Raw genomic sequence first — 19,505 nt, 5'->3', positions numbered from 1 at the left:
CCTTAACAACCATCAATCAATAGGTGTGTTGCCACATCACAAATAAGTTCCACACAACACATCCTAAAAAGCTATTTCCTACAAAAGAGGAATTATTTTGTTTACTTTTCCTTCAGCCTATGTCTTCTTCCTTCACTTTGTTAAACCACTACAGACTCCACCTGACTCTTCAGCATTTAACTCTTTCAGCAGTGCCAGAAGCCTGCTCACCTTGTCATGCACTGTGGTTTCATCCATTGACCTACCGCAGAACTAAAACAGCCTTTGGGAATGAAAGAAACTTCCTTTTAATTGTATGAAACAGGATAAAAATGTCTTCTGCACCAGGAAATCAAGAAACCAAACATACATTTTCCAGTAAAAAAGGCAGCAATAATGATATTTTTGAAAGTTTCAGATCATACAATGAGATATGGACGAAAGTCATCCAAAAAGCTACAATTCAGGCCGTACAATGAGTGGTGTGTTTCTCCTATATTATAATGGTAGATAGATTATAATGGTAGATAGGCTACCAAACACAGATTAATATATACCCCTCCTTTCCCCATTTAAAAAAGTACAAAGCCAGGTTGGGGCAAATATTAGGAAGTTTTTATCTTTAATGGAACTCTGTAATAAAGCTGAACAGAAATACTGTGTGAAAGTATGCTACTAAATTATGGATACAGTTTATCATGGCATTAACCACCTGATTTATGAAATCAGAAATTAGACATGGCCAAAGTTCGTATTGACTAATTTTTTAGTAAACCTTTGACCCTCTAAAGCTTGCCAAAGGCATGAATGCAATGAGCAGCATGAAATCAAATATGCCATATTGTCTGGCATCTGTTCCTAACTCTGTTTGAAGTCTTCATATAAAGTACAAAGAAATGTCAGCTTTGAAAATCTCTGCATAGATAAAACTGAGGGATGATCACCTTTTGTTTGATTGAATTTGCATTCGGAATTTTCACTTATAAAATAAATTGCTGTCTTGATTTAGTCTGTTTCATTTCTTCTTACATGCTAAAATTACAATCATTTTGCAAAACCAGAAAATCCTCATAGGCAGAAAGATTTAAATAAAAAAACTGTCACAATATAATTTTAATATGTTGAATACTTTTATATTCTTTTATACTTTTATATTCAAATATTCTAACTGGTTTAAGTAAAATGTGTGATGTTGATGTATAAAGACTGAAGCATGATAATACCTCTAGAAGACTGCTGAAAAATACAGCATCCCAATTATTAATCTTCACTTTTGTGCATACATTACAGTATCCACAGCCATGGCTGTAATTGTCCCATAACTTGTCATCATCATTATCAGCATTTAACCTCCTATATTTGAAGGCTCACTGTAGTGAAATATATTGTATTTTTATAATACCTGTAATTGTAATATTCAGTATAAACATTTTTTCTTTACATGCCTTTATTTTTTTTCTGTATATTAAGAATTATAACTAACCACCCAGCTAAAGTGGAAGTTACAGGGATTGGGACAAACCATAATATCCGGTTATTTAAAATGACTAATGCCCCCTGGACACAGGCTGAAAATGTTTCAGCAGTATTTCATTTCAGAACAAACGGTGATGTCACTGTTACCTGCAAAGTCAAAAGGTGGCAAACTGTTACAGGTGTGACAATGCTAGCAAATGTTGTTTTGAAGGTTTTCAGCCAGAGAAAAGGAATAACCTATACTTCAGTACATAGCCTTTTTCCTGTCAACAAGTGACAAGAGCCAATAATGTGAAGAAATGAATAACCAAGTCCATCTTTTATTAATGGGTGAGCTCACAGCATGAATACTTCCAGTCTGTTTTGAATGTGGTGTTATTATTATCATTAAAAAAATTTTTAATATATCACAGGTTTTGGACTTGCCCAAAAATTTCTGGAAGTTGACAGCATCATATACTCTGCAAAATCCAGTAAACCACTTCACACTGACTTCAGAATGGGAGCTGTTTGGGACACTGACGCTGCATGGGGCACGTATTGAACAGGGGTGTGGTAAACTTCTTTCCATTGTATCGTTGGTGGCAACAAAAACAATCTTACATAAACAGATCAGTCCCACCTACCCTTAACCTGTTCAAAGAGAAATTCCATTTTAAATTCCCTATGGACTGGTTAGAAGTGATATTAAATAAAGAAACAAGGGTTTAAGGTTTTTTGAGGTCTAGGAAACATATATTGCAATGTTACCAGTGGAAACCAGAAAACGTATTTCTTCCAGATTTAGGCACACCACATGGTACACTTACCGGCTGATAATGACCCACCAATAATTACTTAGTTCACAAGGCTGAGAATTTCAACACTAAACTATATGTAACCAAACGAAGTTTGTTGCTGAGAAATATTACTATTTGTTTCCAGGCGATATGTTTATTGTTCGTGTGTGGTTTTTGATTTATTCAACCCCTGTAACCCCAAGTTTTGTATTTTGCACTACTTGTACACACTGTATTTTGGAAATCCTACTTTTGTTGTATGCTGTTGTCATGTATGTCTCCTTACAAAAATAAAAAAAAAATACATATTTTTATTTTTTTATTGGTTCATATAGCAGTGCTTGACTTCCCTTTATTTTACAATACCTTGCTAATAGTTCTGCAAACATGCAGAATTAAATACCAAGATCACACCACTGCCCGACACACCTTGTACACTAATGAGATTTGCCACAAAGTGTGCTGTATTTGAACTTCAAGCAGAATGAACCAAACTATTGGTAAATTGATTCTCCTATACACTGTATGTCATTTTTATTCTAATATTAGTTATAATTGGTATTAGTGTTAATAGTTATGTTGTTATGAGGATATAGAGGTAGGTTTAAAGTTATTGTTATATTATGAAGCTATATTATTATTATATCTAATATTTTAATCCTTTGTATGAACCAATAAAAAGAAGTAAAACATGTAGGGTCTATTGCACTACTGAGCTACAGTATTCGAGCAACATAAAGGTAGAAAGCAATATTGTGCAGTATTATCATATCAATTATGCTATGGGACCCAGGACAGAAGGGGCACAAACATAACCACATCATGACTGAGTGTGGCTCTCTGGACATGTTTCTGTTTGCTACAAAATGCTATCTACTGTAACTCTGCTGACATGTTTATGGTTGTCTCACTATGAAGCAGTGGGTTCATTTTTAATAATTTATTGAGATGTTATTTATCAGGTGTTTGGGTGTTTCATAAGTCAGAGGTCCCCAACCCCCAGTCCGGCCGTGGCCATCTGACAGGTGGGCTGTGGCTTTGGGTGGTGCACCCACCAGCAGGGACAAAAAAAGGACCCTGCTAGGGAGGGGGGCGCACCGACCATGTCTTTTGGAGACATCGCAGGCTCAAATCTGTGATGGGAGAGTGGGCAGGTTCTGGCATCATGACGTCACTCTGGGTGGAATTTTCTTTTCCTTTGAGTGACACGCGGCTCCCACGCATGAGCTGTCCAGAGTCATTGCATTTAGTGGTCCGCAATGTGCAAGGTTGGGAACTACTGCCATAAGTAGTCCTATTCTTTTTAATATTTTTAACAGTTATTAATATTTCTCAGCAATTAATAACATTTTTTTAGTTATTTGAGGTTTTAACAAATACAGAGCTACTTCTAGTGACTAATTCACAATTTTTACATATGAACTTTCCCCTTCACGATATGCTAAACAGAATGTTGATAAATGTTCCCAATTGGATCGCTGCAAACCCACACTTTGCAAATCTAGCTGTCACTTGTGGGTGCCACTACAGCCTGGGAATAGCGGTGTTTATCCTTTAAAACTGTTTTGTTTTACAGAAAGAAAACTACTTGACATTCTATGTGGAATCCAGTAACAGGAAAGCCAAAAAAAACAGCTACACTATGTCAACCCATTGGGATGCCATGCACTAATGAAAGATCCAAGTGTAAGAAGAAAGAGCCAAAGCAATGGATCAAACAGAAAAGAGAAAAAAAAAACCCACGGAAGAGGGAATATTTGGGGGAGGAGGAAGTGAGAAAATTAAATAAGGTAAGGATCATAATGGTGGAAATATTGGAACACTGGGATCCCTCTGGAAGGTTAAATGCCAAATCACAATAAGGCTGAAAAATAAAGTTTCTGCACAAGAAGTGATGTATCAAAGTCCCCTGGTGGATAATAAGTGATCCAAGGAAACCACGGGTATAATATAACCTTGCATTTCACTGTGTTGTAGTGGGTATACTGGATCACCAAGCCTTTGCTAAAGTCTGCTTTGCAGCTACAAATGCAATAAGCCCAAAATGTATATCAAAGCTCTCTCTGTGTTAAAAAAAAAAAAGGCTTGGAAAGGCTAGCCTAAAAAATTAGTTTTTTTGTTATGCTTGATTTTTATATCACTAGCCATTAAAAAAGAAAAACTGTTTCCAGGTGTTTCAAATCAAAGATTAAATATTGCCAATCCCAATCTTGTACTAGCCCCTGTGCTCCATTTAATCAATTGTGCTTAGATCTAACAGAAGCATATTTGGGGAATAATGTCAAGTTTTCTACATGTAGGAGGAAATCATGTACTTGGTGACCACTAATGCATGAGCTGGACTTCTATGAATTCTGGCAGATCACAACACAATACTGCACAGGGAACATAGAAAAAGTACATTGAAAATGACAATGTAACCTTTCATCTATTTTAACATATTATTTAAAAAAATAAAATAATAAATAAACAATCTAACTAAAAGCATGGTCTTCACCCCTTCAAATGTAACTGTATGTTTGTTTACTTATTAATTGATTTATCTTAGTGGTTTGAACCAATACATGATACTGTAATTACTGCATTTAGCTAAAATGTAGAATGTTGGTCAATTTCATATTGTAATAATAAATACTTTTTGCAACCATTTTGCAGACAGACATATACATATTGTAAAGGGTGTCTGTTGGTTTGGCAGGGAAAGTCCTGTATAGTATATATTTATCGCACAACATTCATTTGTTATTGACAAGCTATTCTTTGAGTTCTTTTTCAGTCTTAGTATATGGAAATGCCTTCAGTAAAACAAAAATCAGCATAAAAGCTATGTGCATCTAAAACATCAAAACTAAATTATATTACACACCGCACCCCTATTTCCTTAGATAAAGAAAAAGGTCTAATATTCCTGGAAAAAAAGTTCTACTTTTGGGCAAATTTATACCGCTGTATCTGCAAGAGTAGATAAATCCTAAGTTTGTTATTTTTTTTTTTTTTTGTGGATTTTGGCAAATTTTCTATCACTACAAATGTCCAAATGCTGGCCAATTTTAGACTGTTCTACAATCTGGGGTCACTTAAAGTGGATCTAAACTAAATGTTCTATCTTACATAAAAGGTTGAACAACCTTTTATATAAGGTAAAGATTACCTTCTTTTTTTAAGGGGGGAGGGGGGTTTAAAAGCCTTTTTTTAAATTGCCTTATGCCATTGCCGCAGCAATCAAGACAGAATGGGAGCAAAGAGCCTCCTGAGATGCCTTCATTCCAGAGAACCTCCAGAGGGATCAACAAAAAGTAAAAGTTTGTGAGGTTTTTTTCTGCTTTAGTTCTTTATAAAATATTTTTTCAAACAGTTTTGACAGATATTACCTCAATTTCATTTTTCAAGATTATTTTAACAAACTGAATTTGTCACATTTGTCACAAAGGAATATTGCCAAGTGATTTCTTGATCAAACGGACTCTACCCCAGCATTAAAAATGTTTTTACCCGTCCATACTTTAATTTACAGAAAAGCTTTTAGAAAATGCTCCCTTTGGGACATTTTTACCCCTTTCAGCAATTTTGGTGACAGTACAATGTTCAGGAGAAAAATCATTTTTTTCTGACTATACTCTAAGGTTCATGTACACTGTTCCACTTTTCAGTACCCACAAACAAGCACTTTTTTGTTACAAATTTTATTTTTCAAAATTTAATTTAGATTATGTTTTATATTCCTTCTAGGTGTAAACATTTTGATTTTGTATATTACTTTAATATACATTCATTTGAAGCTTTATTAGATAACTTATTTTAAAAACTATTTTGAAATATGTTGTAGATAGAAGATACATTTTTGATTGCAATGTTTTTTTTTCCATATCTATTGCAGAAATAGAAATTAAATTTATATAAATGAAGTCAAATGGAAAGCCACTGGTTTGGTCGGTGCAATATCTTAAAAATGAACATCATGCCACGCCTCCTTTATTTACTGCAAAAAAAAAAAAAAAATGGAAAGCCACCAGGTGTATTTCAACAAAATATTGATTCACTGACTATTAAATATAAAGTAGATTTGTCCATGACATATTAAGTGCTAGAAGCCCTTAGGAATAGGGATACTATTGTGAAACAATTTTCTTAACCTTCACTTTCTATAGTTGAACATGATTAAATTTTGATTAAAATGTTATATATTTTTTTGCTTGCAATAAAGAGAATCCCAATGGTAATCAAATGCACCTTTATTGAAGTTTTTTTTACCTGATATTAATTAATTTTTAAATCAATATAATGAGAGGCTGACATAAAATAAATACTTATAATGCAAAATGTGCACAGATTCCTTTAACTATAGAAAGCAAATGTGGCAGAAAAACTCTTTATAGGATGATCAGAGTTTGATAAATGTCAGTCTTATTTAAAGTGCACATACAGTTTTGTAATAAACATACAATACATTTTTAAGTTGTTTCTTCTTCTTCTCTTCTACCCGGTTGATCAAATGTCAACATTACTAAATTGTAAATGCTTTTATTAAAGTATTTTTGTTTTGAAATATCTGTGAATTTGAAAAAAAATTTTGAATTTGAAATATCTGTCAAGCACAGTAGGCATTATGAAAGTTGTTACAATTTTTTAAAAAATAGAACCTTTACAATAATTCTACCTTTTTACATTTCATGTACATCTCTACCTGCCAGTGAGCCATCTCTGCCAGCCCCCATAAAAGGGGGATATGACATCTGCTGGCATCCTTGACATAAGGATACACCATGTCACCATGCCATGTTTATTCTTTAATATGCAGCTTTTTGCATATGTCTCAAGCATTTAATTGCAAACCAAGGAAGTAAGAAAACAAGTTTTGATAAATTAAAGTAGGAAGTGGAACAAGATAAGGGGGAGGAACTTTTTTAACTGTCCAGATTCGGGAACGGTGAGCAGCCTAAGGAAGTAGGATTCAATACTTACTTCCTGCTGTTTGCTTCTCACTCTGACTGCATGATTTCTTTCCTGGTTATTTTGGGATGGTCCTTTTTGGTGGGCAGAGAAAAGTCTATGGTCATATGATTCCATTTTTAACTTTTTCCTCTTCCTGCTCATTTTGCATTGTAGCAAGGAGGGTTGGCTATGGACGTTCATCTTGCAGCTGTGTCTACAATGCCCTTTCACAAATGATTATTAAAGCTCTACCAGGTCACCCAATGCCAGGCCCAAAAACTCCTCTGGCTTGACAAAAAATATTATGTGAAAAACTGTAGGCTGCAGTACTTGATTGAAGACATGTGGCATTCAAGAAATGTGCTTGTCAGCAAGCTGAGCCTGTTTGGTTTATCTGTAAGATGCTAACAATAAAGCCTGATGTTGGGAGCAATGTAATCCCTGTGTGCAAGAAATGCGGAAGAGCGATGTCATCAGCAGCTACCCACTGGCCAAAAACAATGAATGAAAATTTATACGAAGATGATGGTGAGAACCTGGACTGTTCTGGAAGCGGGCACTCTTGTAAAATAAGTAGGCCATATGTGCATATTATGATAAGAGCTTCCCATGCAGCAGACATTCTTTTTAAGTTTAGTTCAAATTATATATTTTGGAGCATGCACACTCAAAAGGTAACGTATTACTGTTTTATACCATATATTATTATAGTTTATCGCGGCTAAGCAGTTCAAGTATCTTTTGCCCTAAAGACTTTCTAAGAAGCTAGCTGTGCACCTCCTGATGTGTGATTTTTATATAGGAATTCTTGTTTTCATCGGCTAAATACACACAGTAAATATTCCTCGCTGGAAACAATCTTTCATGACCATTTCCAGTTATGGATAGTGACAGATGTATGAATGAGGGCTGTAGACACAGTACCCATTCGGTTCTATAGGGAGGAGTGGAGGGAGGATGAGCAAGTGGCATCCCTATGTGCTCTCCTCCCTTCACTTGTAGGAATGTTCTTCTTTCCGCTATGATGAATACCTAAACGACAACAGCTGACTTCTGTACACATGCCAGATTATCTGACGTGTGTACATAGACATAGGGTCTGATTTATTAAAGCTCTGCAAGACTAGAAAGGATACATTTTCATCAGTAAACCTGGGTGACACAGCAAACCTGGAATAGATCTGGTCAAGGACTGAAGGCAATAGCTAACAAATGGAGAATAACTTTTAAGGAATCCATTCCAGGTTTGCTGGATCACCCGGCTACACCAATTAAAGTGTATCATCTCTAATCTTGGAGAGCTTTAAGAAATCAGGCCCATAGAGTTATGATTTCATATTTTAAGTATGTCTAAAGCAGGAGTGCCCACGCTTTTTTGGCTTGCGAGCTACTTTTAAAATGACCAAGTCAAAATGATCTACCAACAATCAAAAAAATGCTAAACATACCGTGTTTCCCCGATTTTAAGACATCCCCATTAAATAAGCCACCCCTACTGTAGTCTTCTTCATGGAAAAATAAGACATCCCCTGAAAATAAGACCTAGGGCATATTTTGGCATTTCAAAAAATATAAAACAGTGCCTTATAATCGGGGAAACAGGGTATATTTATTTATATACCGAGCATGACACAGCAGTGACTGGACCTATTGAGACAGGATAGAATGGCGGAACATTGCACATACATTGCACTACAAGACTATAGTGACAGGGAAGCTACAGATCATCTGTCATAGGAGAATGACGTGCTGCACAAGAAAAAGAACTGCTAATCTGTACAAAGGTATCTCGGTAATTGAATCCTGACACCGAGCTTGAACAGACTTGGCCGCCCAGCACTGCTAATGTCAGACTGACCTCCTGGCCTTTCTGCCTCCCTCCCCACTGTTACACGAGCCTTGGGTGCAAGGTTCCTGGTGTTATCTGACGAAAGACATCCCCAGCATCCCTATAGACCAGCAGAGCTTTGCAATCGACTCACATTGCCTTTGCTATCGACCAGTAGATTGCGATCGACCCCTAGTGTAAAGCATATGTAGTTATTGTCTGCTTATATTGACTGCTCCTTTAAAGGATTTGGAGTGTTTTCTCAAGCACCATGATATTTAGTGGCAATTTGCTGTCATTGTTATCTTTCGTGTTTTTTATTGTGAAGGACTGCTGTACCTGATGAACTGCATTGTAAGAATTTGTCCAGATGTCACATCCAACTATGGTAATTGAATAGCATTTACAGAAGTAGAGGTCATAAATGGCAGCCTAGTATTTGTTGGGTTAGCACAATTTATTTAATATCAATTATGTCTCACCAACAATAATGCTTTATCAGTATATACTGGTATATGTATACCAGACATGAGGTCATCTTAAAGGAATGCAGCATACCCTTTAACTGGTATCCTTATAAGGTAAAATGCTGGTTAAAGGATGATCATTGGTCAGTAATGGTCAAACACTGGCCTTTGTCTTGGTTCCTGGGTAGTTAAAAAACACAGTGTCACACCTAATGAGGAGTCTTGACCAGAAGTAACTGTATGCAACATGTTTTTTGATCATCTGCCAAGCCATTAATTTGGAAGACTCCTTGGATGAATGCAACTCACTTCTGTAGCTAAGTATTTTTGTTATATGTAACTCTGTTACTGCATTGTTTTATCTATCTGTCTTTATTATTAAATAGTATATTCTTTCAAGTCTTTGTGTTATCTCTCTTTGTACACTTCAAATTCAACCCATCAATATTTGCATAAACTGTCACAAATTATATCCGTGACATAACAGTATTTCAAAATCATTTTGTTCCTTTAATGTTTCTTTTAATGTTACATAACTGTTGATGTCAATGATAAAAGTTCAATGTCCAGACATATTTTTACTTTACAACTGAGAGATTTCAGTTGTATATTTCATGTATCCTTTTATTTTTGACAACTATCAAAAAAATACTGAGATTTGTAATTGTAAATGGGCTTTTTATAAAATGACAAAATTATCTGTATTGGATGTATCACTAGGGGGATCATATTCACCAAGTTACTGTATTTCTAACTTCTGAAATGATTGAAGTTTTGTTTGCTATGGGTTTGGCAAACATTCTTTGAAGTTAGCCAAAAACATCCAAGGTAAGCCTACACAGTGAAATTTAGAACAGACTCCAGACTGGTTGTTGGTAGATCTAGCACTACTTTTAACAACAAATAGGCAATGTGAAAACTCTCTGCTATGTATGTTAGCAAGAACCTCAGTAAGTAAAATTCTCCACACATGATAGTTACATACTAAATTATGATTTAGTTAATCTAACTAATCTATCTATTTAAGGGATTATTTCTCCTATATGCAGAGTTTGTTTGTTGTCCAAGACAACAAAGAGAGCTTTTTTATCACATTTTCTCCAAGGACAGAATATTAAGTACAGGCATCAATAGAAAGTTGAGTTTTAATTATATCTAAAATTAAATGAAATCTTAATTTGGATTTGTGGGTGGTATAGGTGGTAAATGTTTCTAATTAGATAGAGGGATTCCAGTTCAACTGTATATAGTAAAAAACAGTGTTATTTACCTCAAAATTATTTAATTTATGTTAATCTAAATAAAACATGAATATTTTTCATAAATGGTTTTTTATCCACTGGTAGTATGGACTGAAGTTTCACTTGACTGGTACAAAGTTAGGGAACAAGAAAATCTAAAACATGAAAAGCAAATTGTTTGCACATCCAGCACATTCACCGCTTATCAGCTTGTAACAATATGATATCATAATCATAACTATGCTGTTATGAAAATTGTTGTACTTTTGTGAGCTACAATGGATCATGTTCTTCCTTAGTAATTTAAACAGCAGAAAAATGTCACTGACCTTTTCTAATATTAAGACAAATACTGAGATTAAAAAAACAAAAAAGTGTCATTTTTCATACCATCTAATTCCTATCATACCAGTAATTCATATCATTTTATTACTGCTGCAGACAAATCCATCTGAAATAGTACCGCTAAACTTCTAACAATGCTAACATGATGTAAATGCCAATACATTTTCAGTTTTCTTACTATCAATAGTAAATAAATACAACAAATGAAATTGTAGAATCAATGGTGTTAACTGTAAAATGATTGTGAAGGAAGAACAAAAATGTGTACAGTTCATTTTTTTTTTTAAAGAGAACCTTTACACTCCAGATATTTGGGTTTTCAGCCAAAAACCCTTCAAGCTGATTAGATGACCATATTGGCTTTCTTCACACTGCTAGTAACAGGGGGATTTCTTTCGTTAACAGTAGCCATTAGGATAAAGGTCAGGCTACTCAATTCCATACATATGGTCATAGAGAAGAACTTCCTTTCTCATTGTAGAGGAAGGGAAACAATTTGAAATGAAAAATACATAAACAGATCTTGTGAATGTATCCATTTTAAACTATTTGTTAGCAGAAATGGATGAGGAGAGAATGCAAAGCTGTCCACATGTCATTTGTTGATTAGATGACTTTTATCGTTCAATAATTAACCCTGGCATGCGTGTTAGTTGATGAGTATTATCAACATTAACAGAGTTTTATCAGGCATGAAATATTGGAACTAAAGCTAGAGTGCTAGCTAAAGATTTACAAGGAATATAATATGGATTGTAAAGCCACAAAGGAGCCTAAAATCCAATGTATACTTGATTTAAAATTTATATGAAAAAAATATATATTTTCATGTTTTAAAAGAACTTTTGGTAAAATAAGATCAACCATTAACTTTCAAAATTTCTACAGAATTGTATTTTGTACAGGTACGTATAACAGAAGGGTAAACATACCTCCATTTTTTCTATAAAGGGTTTGGGGAACAGTCTTTAAAAACTTGGCAAACTGTTTATGAGTTGAACCCGAAAACTAAAAAAGATGAATCTTCTTAGAAGGATCCAATGTTTTTTTTTTTCTTCAAAGTTATATTCTTATAGGACCAAGTAGCCTAAAAACATTCGGCTTTAAAGGACATTCACGTAACTTTAAAGAATACCCACTTAATCCCCCCCCCCCAGCGGTATTCCTGAGCAACAAAGAGTAGATTTTACCTTCAAAAAGGTAATCCTGAGTCACACTCACCCGTCCAGGTCCTCAGGACACATCCTCCTTCTCCAATCTTCTCCCGGTGACTGCAGAGATGTTCTCCGGGGTTTCCCAGTGACGTCTGTGCATGTGTCGATTTGTGCAGGAGGCGCGGCGGGAAATTCAAATAATTTTGTATTGGATTCAATACAAAATAACTGTATTGAGTCCATCCAATACAAAGAAATATTTATAATATATATATATATATATATATATATATATATATATATACTACTGTACAGTTATAGTACACACAATTTTTCACAATTTTTTTGTTTTATTTTTTTAACGCTTTTAAGTAACGCTTTTTGCGTGAAAATAAAGACAGAATTAAACTCTAGAGGGGTTAATTTAAAATAATGTTTGCTCAACTTTAAACATTTCCAGCCAACCTATATAATGGTTATTATCTTTAGAGTATACTTAATCTGAAGTAATGTTACAGTGTGGAAAGACAGGCTATATAACAAATATCATTTAACACAAAAGATATCTTTTTAAGGGTTTTATTTGGTGTTTTTTTACTTCAAATAGTAAAATCTAATTAAAACTTTGTAAGAAATTGTTAGAAAATCTGATACATTCTTGTTGTTCAGGCTGTTACATATCCGTTGACATGATACATACTTAATGTATATTTTTTAAGCAGTGTTCCCTGAAAGAGAGAAAAGAGACCTGCAGTGATACCTTTTGTGGAATCATCATTAAACTACAGAAAAACACAAATAACAAACATCTCAGCAAAACTAGGCTAGCCTAGTCATAAATAAAAGACCAACATAGCGAATGCAAAATATGTGTATTCAAACCACAGCGGAATAAAAAATGATCAGACACTGCTGGGTCCTTATTATTATAGTGATATTTTATTTAGTTATTTAAGTGTAGGTATTTCATTTAGAACTACAAAAACACATTTTTAGACAGGTATATTTTAAATATTCTACTTGAATATTTCCTTCTACTACTAGAAGAGTGATGTTGGCTAGAGTGCATGTATTTTCAGAAAGGTTTTAGGAAGTTGTTCTTTTATCTAATAAGATGTTAATATTCTGTATTGTAAATACATGTGCAGAATATCAGATTGCACACACAACACAATGAATCTCGGCATTTTTGTTTATTGGTGCCAGGGGTACTTATAAGTTATTTAGTATAAGTAAACATATATTAGTCCACAAGGTACCCAACTAGTTAATTATACACCAGTATGTAATGAGAAGTTAGCTGCTCACATTGGCTGTGCCCTTAGATTCAATATTATTACACAATATTTATATAGTGCTGACATATTATACAGTGCTGTACAAAGTCCATAGTCATGTCATTAGCTGTCCCTAAAAGAGGCTCACAATCTAATGTCCCTACCATAGTCATATGTCTTCTTTTACCGTCAAAAAACAATTTGGGGGAAGCCAATTAACATAACTGCATTTTTCTGGAATATGGGGGGAAACCCATGTAAACACGAGGAGAACCTGCAAACTCCGTGCAGATAGTGTCCTGACCAAAATTTGAACGAACCCGGGACCTAGCGCTGGAGCGGCTAACCTGTGAGCCACCATGCTAGATAGAGATAAAGACTCTGGGGAGCAGTTAATTTACCATTTTTCATGGGTAAGTTAGGATAAATATTCTGGTAATCACTAGTTTTCCTAAGTACAGCACACCTTGCAACTCACCTCTAATAATGTAGGGTATTCTATTATTTCATTAGCTCTGTGTAACATACTGTCATACCGTCATCTACTTTTGCTCCATTGAACCACACCTTTATTCAAGTGATGTAAATTCTTTAACACATTGGATATGTTATTTATGTTGTGGCATGGTGATTGATGCACTTATGATGTAGAAACAACTAAGCTAAGCTAAGTAAATTATTTCCCTGACATTAATAATTAAAATCTATGTAGAATGCTTTCGTCTTTACCATTTGCCAAATAATTGTTACTCCTACGTAAACTTTTTTTTCTGCAATAAAAGTCATAGAATTATTGCTAAAACATCTCATTTTGGTCAATCTTTTGTATGCTGCATGTTTAAACTTATCACATAAAATCAATAACACACTTCTTTTTCTCTTTTGCTGGTAGAGATTGTGCCTTGCTGGATTTTCAATCTGTAGGAGGTACATTGGGTTCAGACCTACAATGGCTGTGCTCGGTTCAACTGAGCTAAACCATTTCATTCAGATATCATTTTTGCTTTGTTATGTTACATGTGTATTTTGTATATATTAAGTATACAGCTGCTCCATGCAATACCTGAAGTGCATTTTTTTATATGAATGATGATACTGACTATAGAGTGATTTCATATGTAGGTTACAAGTTCAGATGTTGTTCTAATATGCTTAGTTTAATATAGCGGGAACAGAATGAAAATGTATCGCATGAAAAATTGTCATGCTGGTAGGAAAGTATGCAATTTTCCAGCTGTATACCTATTTATGTGTAGCCGATAAAACAGTATTGAAAGCTAAGCCAAAGATGGATTACACCTATTCTACAAGTAAGTTGAATGTCTTCGATTACATTTTTTATTTAATCAATGGAGTGGTTTGAAAAAAAAAAAACACTATAATAACTCCAAGTAATGTAACACTTTTTCCACTAGTGTCATGCGTACAAATGAACAAGAGGACATAGTTGGTTCCCCTCAAAATGAAATACAGTAATATCTCCCAAAAGGATACTGTTTTCCTGCGAATTCAATTAAAGGAGAACTCACATTATATTTTCTATTATACTTTATCACTCAAGTCTTGACTGCTCATTAAGACATATACTGTGTTCCAATACATATGATCTTTTCAAAACAGAGTCACAGCAGAAGAATATTTAAAAGACTGATTAGAAATGTAGAGCTGTCAATTTGGCTGGTAATGTAAGTGACTGAATCCAATCTAATATCACTGACAGCTTGAGAGAAGAAGTAGGGAAAGACAGCTATACCATTTTATTTCCTTCTACCTTGATTATGTTTATCTGTATGAAATCAAATGTTATTAACTACTTAAAGTAATTGAAAAAAATCTAAAAAAACAACAATGTAGATCTTTGTGTGACATATATCATTATAAAATCAAAACCTACAGCTGGTATTCCCGAGCACTTCATCAATAAGCAGAAATATTTTGGTCATGAAGTTTTAGCGTAATAATAGGAAAGAAAACATCTTCTGTTTTCTTTCCTATTTCCTATTTCTTTCCTAAAAAAACAAGCTATTCAACTACAAAATCAAAGTTGTTTTGCCAAAAGTCTGTTTCAATAACTGAATTTTCTACAGTATGCAAATATTCAATAAACTCTCAAGCAACAAAGGCTTTTTAAAATGTTTATCTAAGATATGCTTTATCTATTTAGAATTTTCACAGCAGAACTAAAAAATACTTATTTGGCTTGCCAGATTAGGACTTTTTTGTTTGGGTAATTTTGCTTAGAAATTTTTTTATGAATTAAAGAACTGAACCATAGGTGCCTAATAATATCTTCCAAATCTACTTTCAGACACTGCTTGAATACAATTAGAGAAAAGTAGCAAAAAACAAAAAACAAAACAACAACCTAAAAAACAAAACTCCCACCCAAAATTCTTTCCATGAAAATAGGAATTAAGGAGACGTAGGATGGCATAAATGATTGCTTGTATCACCCACTTAGATTATTTGTTTTATTTTTAACACTTCTATAAAAACAAATAGGAACTGTAAATGAACATTATATGAGCATCAAGATGACTGGGCTATTTATATAAATGTATTAAATAATCACAAGTGAACAAGAGAGAGAATCTCATTCACTAAAGGGTGGCTAGATGTGCATCTTAGTGTGGGAAATAATTTATTATTATTTTTAAAACAAAGACCATATTCACCTTTGGCAGCTTGACCCCAGTTCTGTCCTCTCCTTGTTCCACTGCAACTCTCCAAGCCCTCATTAGTTAAAGTGGCTCTCTGAGGTTAAGTAATTCCTTTCATCTTTTGGTCATTTCCTATTCAAGCTGTCTAACACACCCCGTGGGGGGAACGTCATCATGAAGCCCTAATATTATTATTATCCAGTATTTATATAGCGCTGACATATTTTGCAGCGCAGTACAAAGTCCATAGTCATGTCACTAGCTGTCCTTCAAAGGGGCTCACAATCTAATGCCCCTACCATAGTCATATGTCATTAATACAGTCCCTATTGCTCATTATTATCAAGGCAGGAATCCGGCTGGCAGTGAGGAGGCGAGTGTACGAGCGCACTCGACTCCGGACCGCAAAAAACCGTCTCGCTGGAAGCGCGAAAGTACGCGCGACCAGCGAGCACGATTTTATTGATGAATTAGGGCCATAGTATCTCTCGTATATCTCTTTTGGTAATAGGTAATTTTATTTGTATCTTACGGTAGCTGAAACTAGTTTTTTTCATCTGTCTATAAACTACTTAGGGGTTGGCAAACAAGAGGGTAAAATCTAAACTAAGGGAAAGTAGGTATTACCTAAACACTTATATTGCAGAGCAGTCCAAATATGGGAAAAATGAAATTTTAATGAATTAATGTATTATTAAATATTTAATATTTTTTTGCCATTAAAATACTAGCTATATTTCTGCTCCCTTTTTTGGACTAGCTATACTGTCATATCAATACTGTTTCTAGTGTACTGATCATATTTTATTATTTAGGGCCCTTTGCACCCGTTGCACACAGCAAATTGCAGCCAGTGTGTCTGGGAATTGTGCACTGCAGGTTACTAAATTTGGCTGTAACCTCAGGCTGTAAATGTGGCTGTAGCTCAGGCAAAATCTTCAAACAACAACTGCAAAGCCAAAAGTAAATGGTTGCTTTCGGGTATTGTGCCACGATATGCTTTAGATGTGTGCAAAAAAACTCAACCTCTCCTGTTCATTTCAATAGGAGAACTGAGGGTTAACCCATTAACCTAAATTTTTCATATTTTAAATTAAAAATGTGAATTTAGGATGTTTAACTTACCATGTTAATAACTCCTGTCCTCTTTTGAAACCCTCACTACTTCCCACCACTACATATCTCCATTCTGTTATATGATACTTCCCCCACCTCCTAGATTGTAAGCTCTTCAGGGCAGGGTCCTCTCCTCCACCTGTGTCACTGTCTGTATCTCTCTGTCATTTGCAACGCCCATTAAATGTGCAGTGTTGAATAATATGTTGGGGCTATATAAATCCTGTTTATTATTATTATTTAATAATAATAATAATAATAATAATAATAATAATAATAATAACTCCATGTAAGTAGCCACCTAAACAATGAAAAAAAGTATTCTGAGAGGTTAAACAACAATACTAATGCACAAAAACATAGTGTAGTACTAAAAAATGTTTTAAACTAATTTAAAACTAATCATGTAATTACAGTTCAAATTACATGTGGTCACAAACTCTGCTTCTTTTCTTAAGGTACAACAAGAAAGTTTCATATCACTTTCAGGCAAAGCAAACTGTACTTCAATATTTACTGCCCTTTCCATTAAGCTGACAATAAAACTTACCTAAAGCAATAAAACGTTGCACAGAAAATGTCTTATCATTATCCTTAGTAATAAATATCACAATTTTCCAGCACATACTATTACCCACTATTCCTATGCCAACATGTTGCCTTCTGTTTCACATTATAACCTCCATCATATAATAGAAATAATTGTAAAATCATAATTGTAATAAAGCATCTAGCCACAAGTGAGTGCATTTTGATATTACTTGTATTACACTTCAAATGTTATTTTACTGAAGTCATTAAGCTTGAAGTGCTGTAATTACTTGAGCCACATACTTCACAGGTTACTGAGCTAATGCCTCGAGTTTTCTACAAGTTACCAAGAAATAGCTCAATGCATAGATGTGTTTTAGTCACTAAGTTTAACATTTCATTGCATGCAGACTGCTTGATTGAAAAGAATTTGTTCTGCACTAAGAAATGCATTTTAAAATAATTTTCTCTTTAAAATATTGAATTGCAGTGCAATGGGGCTGAAAGTCTTAGATATATGGTAGATATATTATGGGACTGAATTATACCGCTTTTAACTAAAAGATTATTTTCCTTTAAACCTTATATTCATGGTACTCTACTTTCAAACAATTGTTTATGGAGGGAGGATAATAAGCAATTAAATGCAGAATGGAAGCATAAAAATACCAATAATGATAGAAGTTTAAAGACTAAAAAAACAGCAATACTAATACCAATACCAATAATTACACCAGCTTGGGAAAAATGGCAAACACATATAACCTGGAATATTTTCTAAAATAGCAATAATTTCTTACTATAAGCATTGGTGGGTATTTATTGTATACAGATCTGTGTGTATTATACACACACAATATATATATATATATATATATATATATATATATATATACTGTACATACTCATGTCTTGTATGGTAGGGGATTTTCAGTGAAGTTTTTTGCTTTTATCGTTTAATGATAAAGGAAAAATTTAGAGAAGGTAGCTTCACTGTTTAGTATGGCCGAAGAGAGCCAGAACCTGATATTATGTTAGATGAGAAAAAACATTCAGCAAGTTACCTGTTGTTTCCTTAAGTTATTGTAAAAGATTTACGCAGAATGCCATCCTTATTTATTAAGCACAGAATATTGTTAATTTTTATTATTAATAACACTAATACTAATCTTTTTTTAAGCCAAACTTTAGGCCTTATTTACACTGGCAGTGAGGTTGTGGTGTGTTTACCCTTCCTCACTCCGGGAAACACTGCCGAATAGCGAAACACTGCATATAGCGTCTCGTTGTGCCAGCCCCAGAGAATGAATAGGGGCTGCAGTCAGCAATACCAGTACCGCTTACTTCTTCCAGCTGTCACATGTGCAGAAGCTGGTTCCTTTTGAACCAGGGGTGCCATGCAAATACTGCAGCAGTTGGCACCCTGGAAGCTGCACTAAATTGAGCAATCAAGTGACAGGTGTAAACAAATTTCATAATCCAAATATTCTACATTAGTAACACAAAAATTGAATGTCTGCTGCACAAAGCAAATATAGACCAAAATGTATGCATTTAAAAAAACGAGCAGATCAGATCAGGATCATGATTTCTAGGTGTACAGACATATGCATGTACTTGCATATCCACATCCCAGGCATCCCTTTATTAGTAATGCCAATTGTTTTGTAAATGAAACCAAATGCGTAAACTGCAGAATATGTGCATTTAATGCATTTTT

At 34.3% G+C, this 19,505-nt stretch overlaps 1 protein-coding gene across 2 annotated transcripts in view; it reads right to left on the bottom strand.

The window, feature by feature from the left end:
• Positions 1-19,505, bottom strand: part of SGCZ (sarcoglycan zeta) — a 242,182-nt gene that overhangs the window by 108,783 nt on the left and 113,894 nt on the right. The gene's annotated exons all lie outside the window — the stretch shown is intronic.

The sequence above is a fragment of the Pyxicephalus adspersus genome, chromosome 3, assembly GCF_032062135.1.
Source record: "Pyxicephalus adspersus chromosome 3, UCB_Pads_2.0, whole genome shotgun sequence".
NCBI classification, from domain to species: domain Eukaryota; kingdom Metazoa; phylum Chordata; class Amphibia; order Anura; family Pyxicephalidae; genus Pyxicephalus; species Pyxicephalus adspersus.
Note: the sequence above shows the minus strand (reverse complement) of the source record. Positions and strands in the feature narration are given on the sequence as shown.